Genomic DNA, 15,468 nt, shown 5'->3' on the forward strand with positions numbered 1-15,468 from the left:
ACGGTAGAAATTATCGTGTCTGAGTGCTGTAGATGTGCAAAGTACTGTGCAAGAATTATTAACGATTTATACATTTCTTAGTGTAAACCTCAGTAGGCTGGTTCACTTGTTTTAAGCCCCATAAAGAACAAAGAATTTATTGTAGTGTATTTAACAAAGTTGAAGGTGAATTAAGTCTTCTTATCATCTGGGCAAAAACAGCAGGAGAGCAAAATTTCTCATGACGCCCCTCACCTATATGCCTCAGACACGACCTGAAGGGGCTCCCTGCAGGCTGCTGAGAGCAGAGTTCTGTTCTCATTTAACATCTACATCAGGGGTTGGCAACCTTTCAGAAATGCTGTGCGGGAGTCTTCATTTATTCACTCTGATTTAAGGTTTCGCGTGCCAGTCATACATTTTAACGTTTTTAGAAGGTCTCTTTCTATAAGTCTATGATATGTAACTAAACTATTGTTGTGCCTAAGTAAATAAGGTTTTTAAAATGTTTAAGAAACTTTATTTAAAATTAAATTAAAATGCAGAGCCCCCCAGACTGGTGGCCAGGACCTGGGCAATATGAGTGCCGCTGAAAATCTGCTTGCGTGCCACCTTCGGCACCCGTGCCATAGGTTGCCTACCCTTGATCTACATAAATAGACTAGAAGTGAGAGTAAACTGCATGTTAATGAAATCTACAGTTGATAATGAATCTGGAGGAGTTGTGAATACCAGTGAGGAGAAAGAAATAGTACAAAGGGGATAGATTGGAAGCATGAGCATAAATAAAAAAAATAGGATTCATGTTGGAAAAAAGTCAAGTACCTCATCTAGAGGAAAAATAACTGAAACATGGATATTCCTTGGGGAGGGAGATAAAGGTGGAAAACAGCAAGGTTGAAAGAAATCCAGGGGTGATCAGAGGTGTCAAATAAGACTCAGGCCTCCAATTAATTTCAGATAGATGAAACAGCCCAGCTTTCCTGCCACTGCCACTGGATTTGGACTGGCAACTTCTACCTCCTTATTAAAGGTGAACTCAGTGGTGTAGTGATTAAAATAAAGAAGTGTGTAAACTCTATATTTCCTAATGCAGAAGAGGGTAAACTCTCTTTATCTGTGTTTACCATCAACTACACTGCTGGGTGGAATGTAATGGTTTATAGATTGTAAGCTCTCCAGGGCAGGGACTGCGAGTGGGCTATTCAAAAGAATCTAAATGAGGACTATAAGTCTCACTGAAAGTCAACGAGACTTGTGCTCCTAATTCACTTAGGCACTTCTGAAAATCCCACGCCAGGCCTTCATATTTGTTTGTTTAGTGACTAGCACAAGGGTGAAGAAGACAACCCTGACTGGGATCTCTGGGCACCGCTATAATTTTCATGATGACAATTATAGGCAGGGCAGGTAGCACCATCTATTGTTAAGGTTTCCCATTATAAGACCCCATTTTCACTTGCTGATATCTTTGTCAACCTTTAATCATTTGGGCTGACCTTTTTCAGGCTAGTGTCTTCTGCAGCCAAAATGGTCCAGCTGTTTCTAGTAACAAGGCTATGGAAAAACACATTGTTTTGCCATGTCAGAAACGTCCGGCAATCTTTTCTTTTGAAACACTTTAGTGCTCCATGCTTTGGAACAAGAATTGGACATTCAAAAGCGGGGGAGGGTTCTCTGTCAGGCCTTTTGTCATCTCTGAAAATCCACCCAAATTTGACCAAGTTATAGTAAAATTGCAGATTGTTAATGATCAGTAGAGACTCTTTAGATTTTAGCAGCTAAAATATCTGAAGATTCCTGTGGAAAAATAGTATGTGAACATATAATTAAATATTGTATCATAATGCATATACACGCAGGGGAAGATTAAGGTAACACAGGTAAGCGTAACTCTGGGATTTCTTAACTTTTTTGTGGCTTGACTTTGCAGCCTTAATACTGTTCTTTTCATGTTGATTGTGTGTAATAAATATACACAGATGCCAATTCATTAACAAAATATATGTGTGAACTTAAAAATTATAAAGGAGTATATTTGAAAACAAAATTCAATTCTTCTTTCACTTACCTGCCAAGACATGGAATTCAAGATTCTGTCTTTCTCCTACAGCAGCGGATGCCATTACTAATAAAACTTTAAGCACTGTAAGGAAAGCGGCTCCCTTCTTTTTTACATCTTTGAATGACATTGGCTGTTTTAGGAGAACTCCTGAACTCAGATTATGATAACTACCAAGACTTTCAGTCTAATTTTAGACTGTATTTGTACTTTTGGGATGTGTTCTGTTCATAACTTTGGCTCTCTGATGGGGTGTGCATATTCCACACCAGGCAGGAAAAGGTTAATCACACAATGTGGGTGGAGGAAGTCCCACCCCATAGATCCTGCGGGGCATGCTCCAACTGCTATGCTAGTATAAAGGAGAGCAGCCCAGCTCAGTTTGGGACTGATCACCAAGGAGGAAGGATGCTTAGTGGAGGCTCCAGCCCAGGAGCCATTACAGCCAGAGATTCCAAGACACATACTGAAGACCTCTTGCCTACAGCTGACTGGCTAGAGTCAGAATCCCAGGGAGTTAGCTGTGCCGTGGAGACCCTGATGTCATATGGACAGCAGCTTCAGGAAGCCTGGTAGGAATTGACCCAGGGAGGTGGTAACTCCCACCTGTGTAAGGTCTGTGTGTTGCAGTTGGAGTCCCTGCTGACCCAGTGGTGGACCACCCCGCCGCTGTTAGGGCCCTGGATTGGGTGGGCCCAAGTCTCCCTATCCTAGCCACCATCCCTTTGGTGATGGCCACTGGATCTGTCCACTAGGCCACAGTGCCCTGCACTTTAGGATTGCTATATAAACTCTGTCTGCTAGGCCATGCAGCCCTTTACTCAAAGGCTGCTCTGTTGACTCTGGCCATTAGGTGACACTGCCCAGTGCTCAAAGCAGCCATATTGTCTCCAGCCAATAGGCCACGCAGCCCAGAACCCAAGGGCCGCTGCTTTGACTCTAGCCATTGGGCCGCATTGTAACTGCTGTATCAGCGCACCCATGATCCACCCCAAACAGGTGTACATACAGTGCCACACGCTGTCATATACTCTTTAAAAAACTGGTGTCAGAAACAGATAGTTAAGGGTTAATGTCTCTTTTAACTGTAAAGGGTTAAGAAGCTTAGTAAACATGGCTGACACCTGATCAGAGGACCAATAGGGGGACAAGATACTTTCAAATCTTGGCGGAGGGAAGTCTTTGTTTGTGCTTTTTGTTTTGTTCATTGTTCACTCTTGGGACTAAGAGGGACCAGACGAACATCCAGGCTCTCCAGATCTTTCTGAATCAGTCTTTCATTTGTCAAAATTGTAAGTAATAGCCCGGCAAGGTGGATTAGTCTTATGTTTGTTTTCTCAACTTGTAAATGTTTCTTTTGCTGGAAGGATTTTTACCTCTGTTTGCTGTAACTCTGAACCTGAGGCTAGAGGGGGTTCCTCTGGGCTATATAAATCTAAGTACCCTGTAAAGCATTTTCCATCCTGATTTTACAGAGATAATTTTTACCTTTTCTTTCTTTAATTAAAAGCTTTCTTTTTAAGAACTTGATTGATTTTTCCTTGTTTTAAGATCCAAGGGAATTGGACCTGAACCCCCCAGGGATTGGTGGTGGAAAAAGGAGGAGGGATGGTTAATTCCTCCTTGTTTTAAGATCCAAGGGGTTTGGATCTGTGTTCCAGGGAAGGTTTTGGTGGAACAGAAAGTGTGCCAGACACTAAATTCTGGCTGGTGCAGTGCACCAGATCTAAGCTAGTAATTAAGCTTAGAAGTGTTCATGCAGGTCCCCACATTTGCACTCTAAAGTTCAAAGTGGGGAAAGAAACCTTGACATGGTGAGCAGCAGTGTGGGATTTTTAGGAACTAAAAGCCAGTGGGATTTTTTTTCTCTCCTTTCTAGCTGCTTGGAAAGCAGCCTGAGGGCAGAGGTGTTAAGTTATTAACAACGTCTTTGTTAAGAGGAGGCTTCAAGCTATGAGCAAGCAGACAGCAAAAAGGAATTTACAAGTTGAATTGTTTTCTTTCTTTCTACCTCTCGGGTGTAGCTAGTTAGAAAATCTCTGTTAACCAAGGAGCCCTGAGCAGAGTGCATCCCAGGTTTCAGTGAGCTGCAGAGGGGTGTGTGGCCAGCACAAGAAAGCAGAAAAATGAGTACCAGTGGAGCAACTAACAAACTAGAAATGCCTAGGCTGGAAGCAATAGAGAAAGACAACGAACATAAGAGATGGATGGAACTAATTAATGCAGAAATAGCCAGGGAAGAAGCGACCCACAAGAGAGCTATAGAGATAAAACAAAAAGAGATAGAGATGGAGATGAGAGAAAGAGAAGAAAAAGCCAAAGAGGCTGACCACCGGAGGGCTTTGGAGCTCCAGAGGGAGGCCCACCAGCAAGTCCTGGAATTAGAAAAGGCTAAGCAGGATGGAACAGCCAACCCTAACAACCCTTCTCCAGGTACTGTTCTCCATCCCAGGAAATTTCCCACCTACAAGGCAGGTGATGATACTGAGGCCTTCTTAGAAAATTTTGAAAGGACCTGCCATGGGTACAACATCCCTACAGACCGGTACATGATAGAGCTGAGGCCACAGCTCAGTGGACCCTTAGCAGAGGTGGCGGCTGAAATGCCTAAGGAACACATGAATGATTATGATCTTTTTCAAACCAAAGCCAGAATCAGAATGGGGCTAACACCTGAGCATGCCCGTCAACAGTTCACACCCCTAAGGTGGAAACCAGATGTGTCATTTACCCCACATGCCTACCACATTGGAAAGAATTGGGATGCCTGGATATCAGGAGCAAATGCTAACTCTCTGGAAGAGCTGTTCCTCCTAATGCAAATGGAACAGTTCTTAGAGAGTGTTCCTCAGGAAATATAAAGGTACATCCTAGATGGGAAACCCAAAACTGTAACTGAGGTGGGAGAGATTGGAGCCAGATGGGTGGAAGTGGCAGAAAATAAAAAAACTACTAGCAAGGGGAGCGAATGTCGGAGGGAGCAAACTGAAAATAAACCTTATCACCGGGGGCAACCCAACACCCCACCTCCAACCCAAGGAAAGCCCCAGACACCCTATTGTCCCACCTCACCAGTCTCTAGCAACCCACCTCAGCCCAGTGACCAGTCAGCTGGGAGATGTTTTAAATGTAATGAACTGGGACATATAAAGGCCAACTGCTCCAAGAACCCCAACTGAGTACAGATCATTAAACCTCCATCACACCAAAGATCCCCAGGCCCAGATGCCTCTCAAATACCCTCGGAGCGAAGGGAAACCTTTAGAGTGGGTGGAAAGAAGGTTATCGCATGGAGAGACACCGGGGCACAAGTGTCAGCTATCCACCAATCCTTAGTGGACCCCAAATTCATCAACTCAGAGGCCCAAGTGACAATTCACCCATTCATGTCAAAATCTGTAAACTTGCCTACAGCTGAACTGCCTGTCCAGTACAAAGGCTGGTCAGGAATGTGGACTTTTGCAGTCTATGACAATTATCCCATCCCCATGCTACTGGGGGAAGACTTGGCCAATCAGGTGAAGCTGGCCAAAAGGGTGGGAATGGTCACATGCAGCCAGGCCAAGCAAGTTCCACACCCATCCCTGTTCCTGAGTCATCCACAAGGGCCCCGTCTGTGTTACCAGAGACCCAGACAGAGGTGGTGGAACCGGATCCCCTGCCAACAACTGCAACAGCCATAGTGCATCCAGTCCCAGAACCGGAACTGGAAAAGCAACCAGCACCAGAACCGTTGCCAGCACTGACGCCAGCGCTTGCAAACCCATCTACCACTGCAACACCAGAGGGCATCAGCGGGCCTGAATGGCCGAAGCAGCAGACAACTCTACCCAAGAGGCTCAGCCAGAGCCTGCAATATCACCTAATGCACCAGCAGACAGCGGTTCACAATCAATGAAAACAAACCCATCATCTACATCGCTTCCAGAAGGACTAAGCCCAAGTCCACAGTCTAAGGAGGAACTGACGTCTCCAGCCTCAAGGGAACAGTTCCAGGCTGAGCAGGAAGCATATGACAGCCTTCAGAAAGCTTGGGCGGCAGCACAGAGCACCCCACCGCCTCTCAGCTCTTCTAACCGATCCCAGTTTGTTGTAGAACAAGGACTTTTATACAGGGAGACTCTTTCTGGTGGACACCAGGAAGACAGACATCCTCAAAAACAGTTGGTAGTTCCAACTAAGTACCGGGGAAAGCTCTTAAGCTTAGTCCATGATCATCCCAGTGGCTATTCTGGGTTGAACAGAACCAAAGACAGGTTGGGGAAGTCCTTCCACTGGGAGGGAATGGGTAAGGACATTACTAATTATGTCCGGTCTTGTGAGTGTGCCAAAGAGTGGGAAAGCCCCAAGACCAGATCAAAGCCCCTCTCCAGCCACTCCCCATAATTGAGGTCCCATTTCAGCGAGTAGCTGTGGATATTCTGGGTCCTTTTCCACAAAAAGACCCACAGAGGAAAGCAGTACATACTGACTTTCATGGATTTTGCTACCCGATGGCCGGAATCAATAGCTCTAAGCAACACCAGGGCTAAAACTGTGTGCCAGGCCTTAACAGACATTTTTGCCAGGGTAGGTTGGCCCTCTGACATCCTTACAGGTTCAGGAACTAATTTCCTGGCAGGGACTGTGAAAAATCTGTGGGAAGCTCATGGGGTGAATCACTTGGTTGCCACCCCTTACCACCATCAAACCAATGGCCTGGTGGAGAGGTTTAATGGAACTTTGGGGGCCATGATACGTAAATTCATAAATGAACAGTCCAATGATTGAGATCTAGTGTTGCAGCAGTTGCTTTTTGTCTACCGGGCTGTACTACATCCCAGTTTGGGGTTTTCACCATTCGAACTTGTGTATGGCCACGAGGTTAAGGGTCCATTACAGTTGGTGAAGCAGCAATGGGAGGGGTTTACTCCTTCTCCAGGAACTAACATTCTAGACTTTGTAAGCAACCTACAAAGCACCCGCTGACACTCTTTAGCCCTTGCTAAAGAAAACCTAAAGGATGCTCAGGAAGAGCAAAAGGCCTGATATGATAAACATACCAGAGAGCATTCCTTCAAAGTAGGAGACCAGGTTATGGTCTTGAAGGTGCAACAGACCCATAAAATGGAAGGGTCATGGGAAGGGCCATTCACGGTCCAAGAGCGCCTAGGAGCTGTTAACTATCTCATAGCATTCCCCACCTCAATCCTAAAGCCTAAAGTGTACCATGTTAATTGTCTAAAGCCCTTTTATTCCAGAGACTTAAAGGTTTGTCAGTTTACAGTCCAGAGAGGAGATGACGCTGAGTGGCCTGAAGGTGTCTACTATGAAGGAAAAAGTGACGGTGGCGTGGAAGAGGTGAACCTCTCCACAACCCTGGAACGTCTGCAGCGGCAACAGATCAAGGAGCTGTGCACTAGCTTCACCCCAATGTTCTCAGCCACCTCATGACGGACCGAACGGGCATACCACTCCATTGACACAGGTTATGTTCACCCAATTAGAACCCCACCCTACCGGGTGTCTCCTCATGCCCAAGCTGCTATAGAACGGGAGATCCAGAACATGCTACAGATGGGTATAATTCGCCCTCTAACAGTGCATGAGCATCTCCAGTAGTTCTAGTTCCCAAACCAGATGGGGAAATATGCTTTTGCGTGGACTACCGTAAGCTAAATGCTGTAACTCGTCCCGACAACTATGCCACACACCGATGAGCTATTGGAGAAATTGGGATGTGCCCAGTTCATCTCTACAATAGACTGAAGCAAGGGGTACTGGCAAGTACCGCTAGATGAACCCGCCAAAGAAAGGTCAGCCTTCAACACCCATGCAGGGGTGTATGAATTTAATATGCTTCCTTTTGGGCTGCGAAATGCACCCGCCACCTTCCAAAGTCTTGTAGATGGTCTCCTAGCAGGATTGGGAGAATATGCAGTTGCCTACCTCAATGATGTGGCCATTTTTTCTGATTCATGGGCAGAACACCTGGAACACCTGGAAAAAGTCTTTGAGCGCATCAGGCAGGCAGGACTAACTGTTAAGGCTAAAAAGTGTCAAATAGGCCAAAACAGAGTGACTTACCTGGGACACCAGGTGGGTCGAAGAACAATAAACCCCCTACAGGCCAAGGTGGATGCTATCCAAAAGTGGCCTATCCCAAAGTCAAAGAAAAAGGTCCAATCCTTCTTAGGCTTGGCCAGGTATTACAGGCGATTTGTACCACACTACAGCCAAATCACTACCCCACTAACAGACCTGACCAAAAAGACCCAGCCAAATGCAGTTAAGTGGACTGAGTGTCAGAAGGCCTTTACCCAGCTTAAGGCAACACTCATGTCTGACCCTGTGCTAAGGGCCCCAGACTTTGACAAACACTTCCTAGTGACCACAGATGCATCTGAGTGTGGTGTAGGAGCAGTTTTAATGCAGGAAGGACCGGATCAAGAATTTCATCCAGTCATGTTTCTCAGCAAGAAACTGACAGGGAAAGCCACTGGTCAATCAGTGAAAAAGAATGCTACTCCATTGTGTATGCCCTGGAAAAGCTATGCCCATACGTTTGGGGATGGTGTTTCCAGCTACAAACTGACCATGCTGCGCTAAAGTGGCTTCATACTGTCAAGGGAAACAACAAAAAACTGCTTCAATGGAGTTTAGCTCTCCAAGATTTTGATTTTGAAATTCAACACATTTCAGGAGCTTCTAACAAAGTAGCTCCAGTGAAAGTTTCCCAGAATCAACTGGTTAAAAATTGTCCTTGAAATGTGAAAAGTCTTGTAGTTTTACATAATTAGTAGTATATGTAAAGGTGCCTATATTGTTGTTACAATTTACACCAAAGAGAAAATTGGTCTCTATTTTGTTTTTCAGTTTCTGCTTCATGTTTGTGCTTTCAGTTCAGCTTTGTGTATTTGACAACATTGTGTTTATATTCAGACACTCTGTTTCCCCTGTATAATCACTTTCCCCTGTTGTGTCATCACAGCAATAGGAGGGAGAGACCTATTTTTAAAATATATGGTTGTAAAAACACAAAATTGGTAGAAGGATCTAAGACACACAAAGATATTTTTAGATACTACCTATCTCTTATACACCTCTACCCCGATATAACCCAAATTCAGATATAGCACAGTAAAGCAGCACTCCAGGGAGGTGGGGGGCTGCATACTCCTGTGGATCAAAGCAAGTTCGATATAATGTGGTTTCACCTATAATGCAGTAAGATTTTTTGGCTCCCAAGGACAGAGTTATATTGGGGTAGAGGTGTAATAGATTTTAGACAGACACTGTCAACTTGAAAGCTAATCAAACACCTACTATATTTCATTTATAATTTTAGAATTATTACTGACACCTTTTAAAAGAAATGCCAATCTAAGTAAAAACTGGTCTCAACCAGAGAATACACACAAACCACAGGACTTACTGAAATAGAAAAGTATTTTAATGTACTTCCTTTCTTCTCCTGCCTCCCACGGTTCATGAGTTTTGACTTTCACATAATTAGCACACTAAGCTAAAATAATGAGCTCAAGAAAAAGGTAGATTTTTTCCAATTAAAAATGGTACTAAGACAAGTTTTGCTGAAGCTAGTGAATCATCCAGAGAGTTGTCCAATTAACGGGATCGGGGGGGGGGGTGTGGAACAGTGATTTGCACACTGAGTACAATAAATAGATTACTATGCCAAGAGAGAAGGCCTAAGTGTAATTATAAATGAATGAAATAATACAAATACTTTAATGTTTCTATAGTATTTTCATTCCAGAGTTACCAAGCACCATTACTTGTATTTAAGCATCACAACAGCAGTGTGAAGTAGTTATTCTTATTTTATAGATTGGTTGACCATTTGAGTTACTCCAGATTTATAGCAGTGTAACTGAAATAAGAATTTCAAACTGCTACTGACCTTATATTGGCATTTGCGACTTAACTTCACTAGGCTTCAGATACTTGAATGTACTAGAAAAAAGTTTTTTATGAGAGAAAGACAGAGATTTGCAAAATATTCCTCAATGGAACTTATTCCAGGAGGCAGCAGCTCCTCATACTTCAAAATGAAGGCTGATAAATAAGGAAAGCAGGGAAATCCTAAAGGGGGTGAGCCTGTCAGCCTTGTTTTTTGCCAGTTTTATTGCTGAATTTGACTTATCTCTAAGTACTTGTATGCCTCTCAGGGTATGGCTACACTTACATTTGTGCAGCGCTGGGAGTTACAGCTGTGTTCGTACAGCTGTGTAGGGACAGCGCTGCAGTGTGGCCACACTGACAGCTACCAGCGCTGCAGTGTGGCCACATTTGCAGCGCTGCTGCGAGTGGTGCATTGTGGGCAGCTATCCCACAGAGCACCTCGTCCCATTTTGGCGCCATGGATTGTGGGAAGGGGACAGAAGGGTGCGGGTCATTCCGCTTCCTGTTCCAACGCCCCGTGGTGCTTCGCTACACATTCCAAGCAGTTTGGCACCATTGTGAGTCTGCAGTGCAATTTCTGTTACAAATGGAGCCCGAGCTGCTGAGGACCTTGCTGATGAATGTTGCCAGCACATCACGTTTGGCAGCTGAGCTATTCCTTCAGCTCCAAAGTGACAGTGAGGAGTCAGACGATGATATTGATTCGCCTGACGCACAAGACACTAAATTGCTTGTGGCAGTAACGGACGTGCTCAGCACCATGGAACGCCACCTTTGGGCTCAGGAAACAAGCACTGAGTGGTGGGATCACATCGTCCTGCAAGTCTGGGATGATGAGCAGTGGCTGTAGAACTTTCGGATGAGAAAAGCCACTTTCATGGGACTGTGTGAGGAGTCGCCCCCACCCTGCGGCGCAAGGACACGAGATTGAGAGCTGCCCTGCCAGTGGAGAAGCGGGTGGCTATTGCAATCTGGAAGCTGGCAACTCCAGACAGCTACCGATCGGTCACGAACCAGTTTGGAGTGGGAAAGTTGACCGTTGGAATAGTGTTGATGCAAGTTTGCACTGCCATTAATCGCACCCTGCTAAGAAGAACCGTGACTCTGGGGAACGTGCAGGACATTGTGGACGGCTTTGCACAAATGGGTTTCCCTAACTGTGAAGGGGCGATAGATGGGATGCATATTCCTATTCTGGCACCATCCCACCTGGCATCCGAGTACATTGATCGCAAGGGGTATTTCTCTGTGGTTCTCCAAGCGCTTGTGGATCACCATGGGTGTTTCAATGACATTTACTCAGGATGGCCTGGAAAGGTGCATGATGCATGCGTCTTTCGGAACAGTGCCCTGTTCAGGAAGCTGCAGACCGGGACTTTTTTCCCAGACCGCAAGATCACAGTAAGGGACGTCGAAATGCCCATTGTGATCCTTGGAGACCCCGCTTACCCCTTAATGCTATGGCTCATGAAACCATATACAGGGAAGCTTGACAGGAGCAAGGACCGGTTCAACTACAGGCTGAGCCAGTACAGAATGACTGTGGAGTGTGCTTTCGGCCGTTTAAAGGGATGCTGGAGGTGTCTTTATGGGAAGCTAGATTTGGGGGAAAGTAGCATCCCCGCTGTTATATCCGCGTGCTGTACCCTCCATAATATTTGTAAAGGGAAGAGTGAAACATTCAGTGAGGAATGGACCTCCGAGGTTCGACGCCTAGAGGCTGAATTTGCACAGCCAGAGAGCAGGGCTACTAGAGAGGCCCAGCACAGGGCTTCAAGGATTAGGGATGCCTTAAGGGAGCAATTTGAGGCTGAAAGCCAACAGTAATGTTTGGTGCCTTGCACGGGTGTGAAGTGCAGTGGTTACAATGATTTGCTGTGCCTGTTTTTCCCTTGGGGTACAGTATTTCTTGCTTTCTGCAATAATAAAAAATGTTTTAAAAGCTAAGAAATCATTTATTCAAAATACAGTACATAAAAGGGCAGGGGGGTAGGGTGCTGGATTGTACATTCAGAGGTTTGAATATGTCCTGCCTGGATTGCTGTACAATGCCTGCTGCACTTCAGAATTAATATGCTGCATGGTGATGGGGGTTGAGTGCATAGGGTAAGGGTCGTAGTTATCAGGGCTGGTAGGTGAACGTACAGGTGTTGGGGGCAGCTGGTGGTGGTAAGAACCAGGCTGCTGGAGAAAGGGGTTTTGAGCAAACACTGGGGCACAAGGGAGAGAGCTTTGGGAGTCGGGGGGAGGGGGGTTAGCAAGGTACTGATCTGCCTGCATGGCTACAAGAGACTGCATACAGTCCGTTTGGCACGCCAGGAGGCTTATCAGCTGCTTTGTGCTTTTCTTGGTAGCCAATTCCTTTCTCCTACTTTGTGTTTCCCTCCACTCATGCATTTTCTCTCTCCAGTCCTGCAGCCTCTTGCTCTCTCTGGCATACTGATTCATAACTGCTTTCACCAAATCTTCTTTGCTTTTCCTTGGTTTATGCCTCAAGTTCTGTAATTTTTCAGCAGGCTGTGATAGGGCCGGAGGATTCAAGGACACTTAAAAAAACAGAAATAGAAACATTTAATACAGAGGCTGCATTGTTTATTATCACAGTGAAAGAGTTTGTAGACTATTTGTAGCATCATTTACACATAGCAAACATAGCACAGAGAGGCCACAGCAGTGAAGACATGGTGAGTAATGGGGTGAGTGTTTCTGCCGCGACTCACCTGGAAAGGGGAGCTGCTTGAGTCAGGGCTCACTGGGGTTTCTGTGCATTGGGGAAAGCAGAGAGCAGCTGGGGGGACCTGCACTGAACACTATCCCTACATTTTCAACAGGATTTTCTACTGCCAGATATATCGCTGCTGCGTGTTACCTGGGAAGAGAGAGAGGGTCTTCTACAGCAAAGTGGATTCTGCCCTGGTCCCTATGCAGCTTGCCTGTGTGCAGCAATGGTCCCCCCACCCCTCGCGGCACAGTGGCACAGACGCGTTAGCCTGACTGGGACAAGGACCACGGTGGCTCTCCCTATAAACTTGCGCAAGCGCATTGCCCACGCTCTGGCTGCAACTTTTGAAGAGATTACCGAGGCCGATTACAGAGACGTGATAGACCAAATCAATGGGCTATACCACATCTAGGTATGCATGCATGCAGCCATAACCCCCCCCTCCTCCTCCTCTCCCAAAACATTTCCATCCTTAAAATAAAAGCTACTTACCAGGAACCCGCTCCTCTGCTTCTTCTTCACCAACAAGTTCCAGCTGCTGCGACTGGCTAGCTTCCTCCTGGCTTGAGAAGAGCTCCTGGCTGCATGCCTCCTGGGACTCCGGGGTGTCTCCCTCCACCCCAGTAGCCTCACTCTCGGCTTCCTCTACACCCTCCCCCACTTCTCCCTGCTCTGAACTCTCCATTGTGGTCCTCGGATTGGTAGTGGGGTCACACCCAAGTATGGCATCCAGCTCCTTGTAAAAACGGGCAGCTCGTGGGAGCAGCTCCTGAGCGGTGGTTTCCCTCACGGGCTTTGCAATAGGCACTCCGCAGCTCCTTTACTTTAACCCTGCACTGCAATGCGTCCCGTTCATGGCCCCTTCGCAGCAAGGACTTTGATATCTGCCCATAGGTATCATAATTTCTACGGCTGGAGCGCAGCTGTGACTGCACAGCTTCCTCACCCCAAACACTGATGAGGTCCTGCAGCTCGGAAGTGTTCCATGCTGGGTCTCGTTTGGGGCATGGAGGCATGGTTACTGATTGATTGATTGATTGCACTCCACACCTGGCTGAGCAAACAGGAAGGGGATTTTTAAAATTCCCGGGACATTTAAAGGGCGGGCCACCTGAGCCCAGGGCAGTGGAGTGCGAAACGATGAGCAGAGTGGCTGAAAGGGTATGCTGGGATACCTCCTAATACCCTGGAGGCATCACCAGCTGGAATCGCTACACCCCAAGCAGACCAGGTGTACAGCCAGCACTGCAGCCAGGAAGTTGCAGTGCTGGCTGTGCTTTGCAAGTGTGGACACAGAGTGAGTTGCAGCACTGTAACCCCATCACCAGCGCTGCAACTCTCCAGTGTAGCCAAGCCCTCAGATCTGAATCCAGAACACACTCCAAACAAAATTACACAGAGGGACAAATCCTGCAGACGGTGACAGAAGGGAAGAGAGAGGCCGGAACAAGGTGAATGAAAGAAAAAACACTCTGATATTTCAGTGGTAGACACCAATATAAGAGGGACCTAGATAGACAGGAAGAATAAGAAGAGAGAAAAGGGGGAGAGCATGAGGCTGCAAGAGGAAGGATTAGAGGGGCAGGAGGCCCTGCTTTGACGTCGTGTCTGAAGTCCTGGGAATGTTAGCTGTGGCAGGCTGGTAGAATGTTTTGTCCACCTGCACAGGCCCTGGCACTTGGCTGTATGAGTCCCTGACAGTCGTCTTCTGCAGGAGTGCACAACTGGCACAGAGAGTGGATAGATTTTTTTTTTTAAATACTCTTTCCATTTCTAGCTGAGCACTAGTATGCCCCCCTCTGAGTCCATCACAGACAGTAATTCATTTATTTCCTCTAATTAGACCGCTCTAGAGCTTTATTGCAAACCTTTTCAGTGTAACTGTAATGTGCCTCCTGATAGGAAAGTGTAACTCAGTGAAGTGTTAAAATGGGGGCAGAATTTGGCTCACGTGTCATCGCTGCTGCTGTCTTGAAGTTTTTTTTAATCTCTTCACCTTTCTCATATATAGTCTTATCATAAAACTTACAGGAACAATAGTAACAAGGAGTCCGGTGGCACCTTAAAGAAGCTTATGCCCAAATAAATCTATTAGTCTTTAACGTGCCTCTGGACGCCTAGTTTTTTGGATACAGACTAAGGCTACTCCTCTGATACTAGGAACAATAGTGCCACCTACTGGCAGCCTCTAATATTGCTCAGCAATGTGAATTAATGCAGTAAACAGTTCTGTTAAAGATGACTCAAAATATATTTATAAAAACTTGAGCCTGGGACCTTTATTTTTGCTTTGTATGATGCATAAAGAAGGCCTGAAAAGAATTTTTGAAATTCCTTATTGCTTTTTAAATTGGAAGTTTCAGAGATGCCAATCCTGGTTTTGCTGGAGGATTTGTTGGGTTTGAAACGTATTATTCAGGTGCTTCGCTGGTCAGTTTAGATTGTATTAATGAAGAATTCCAGCAGTCAGAGCCAGCTCCAGGCACTAGCGAAGGAAGCCGGTGTCTAGGACAGCCATTAGAAAGGGGTGGCAGTTGGGCCGTTGTTGGGGTGGTATGTCCAGGTCGGCAGCGGCGGCAGTTAGGTGGCAGCTCAATCGGCCTACCAGTCTTCGGCGGCAATTTGGCAGTGAGTCCTTCACTCTCTCTGGTCCTCTTTGGCGGCACCTCAATCAGATTTATTTTTTTCTGCTGCTTGGGGTGGCAAAAAAGCTGGAGCCGGCCCTGCCAGCAGTTGCTGCTATATTTAGTAGAGATGTGCAAAATGTTGTTTTTTAAAAGTTCTGAGTTTAATTACTAGCCTC

The sequence above is a fragment of the Gopherus evgoodei genome, chromosome 7, assembly GCF_007399415.2.
Source record: "Gopherus evgoodei ecotype Sinaloan lineage chromosome 7, rGopEvg1_v1.p, whole genome shotgun sequence".
Lineage (NCBI taxonomy): Eukaryota > Metazoa > Chordata > Testudines > Testudinidae > Gopherus > Gopherus evgoodei.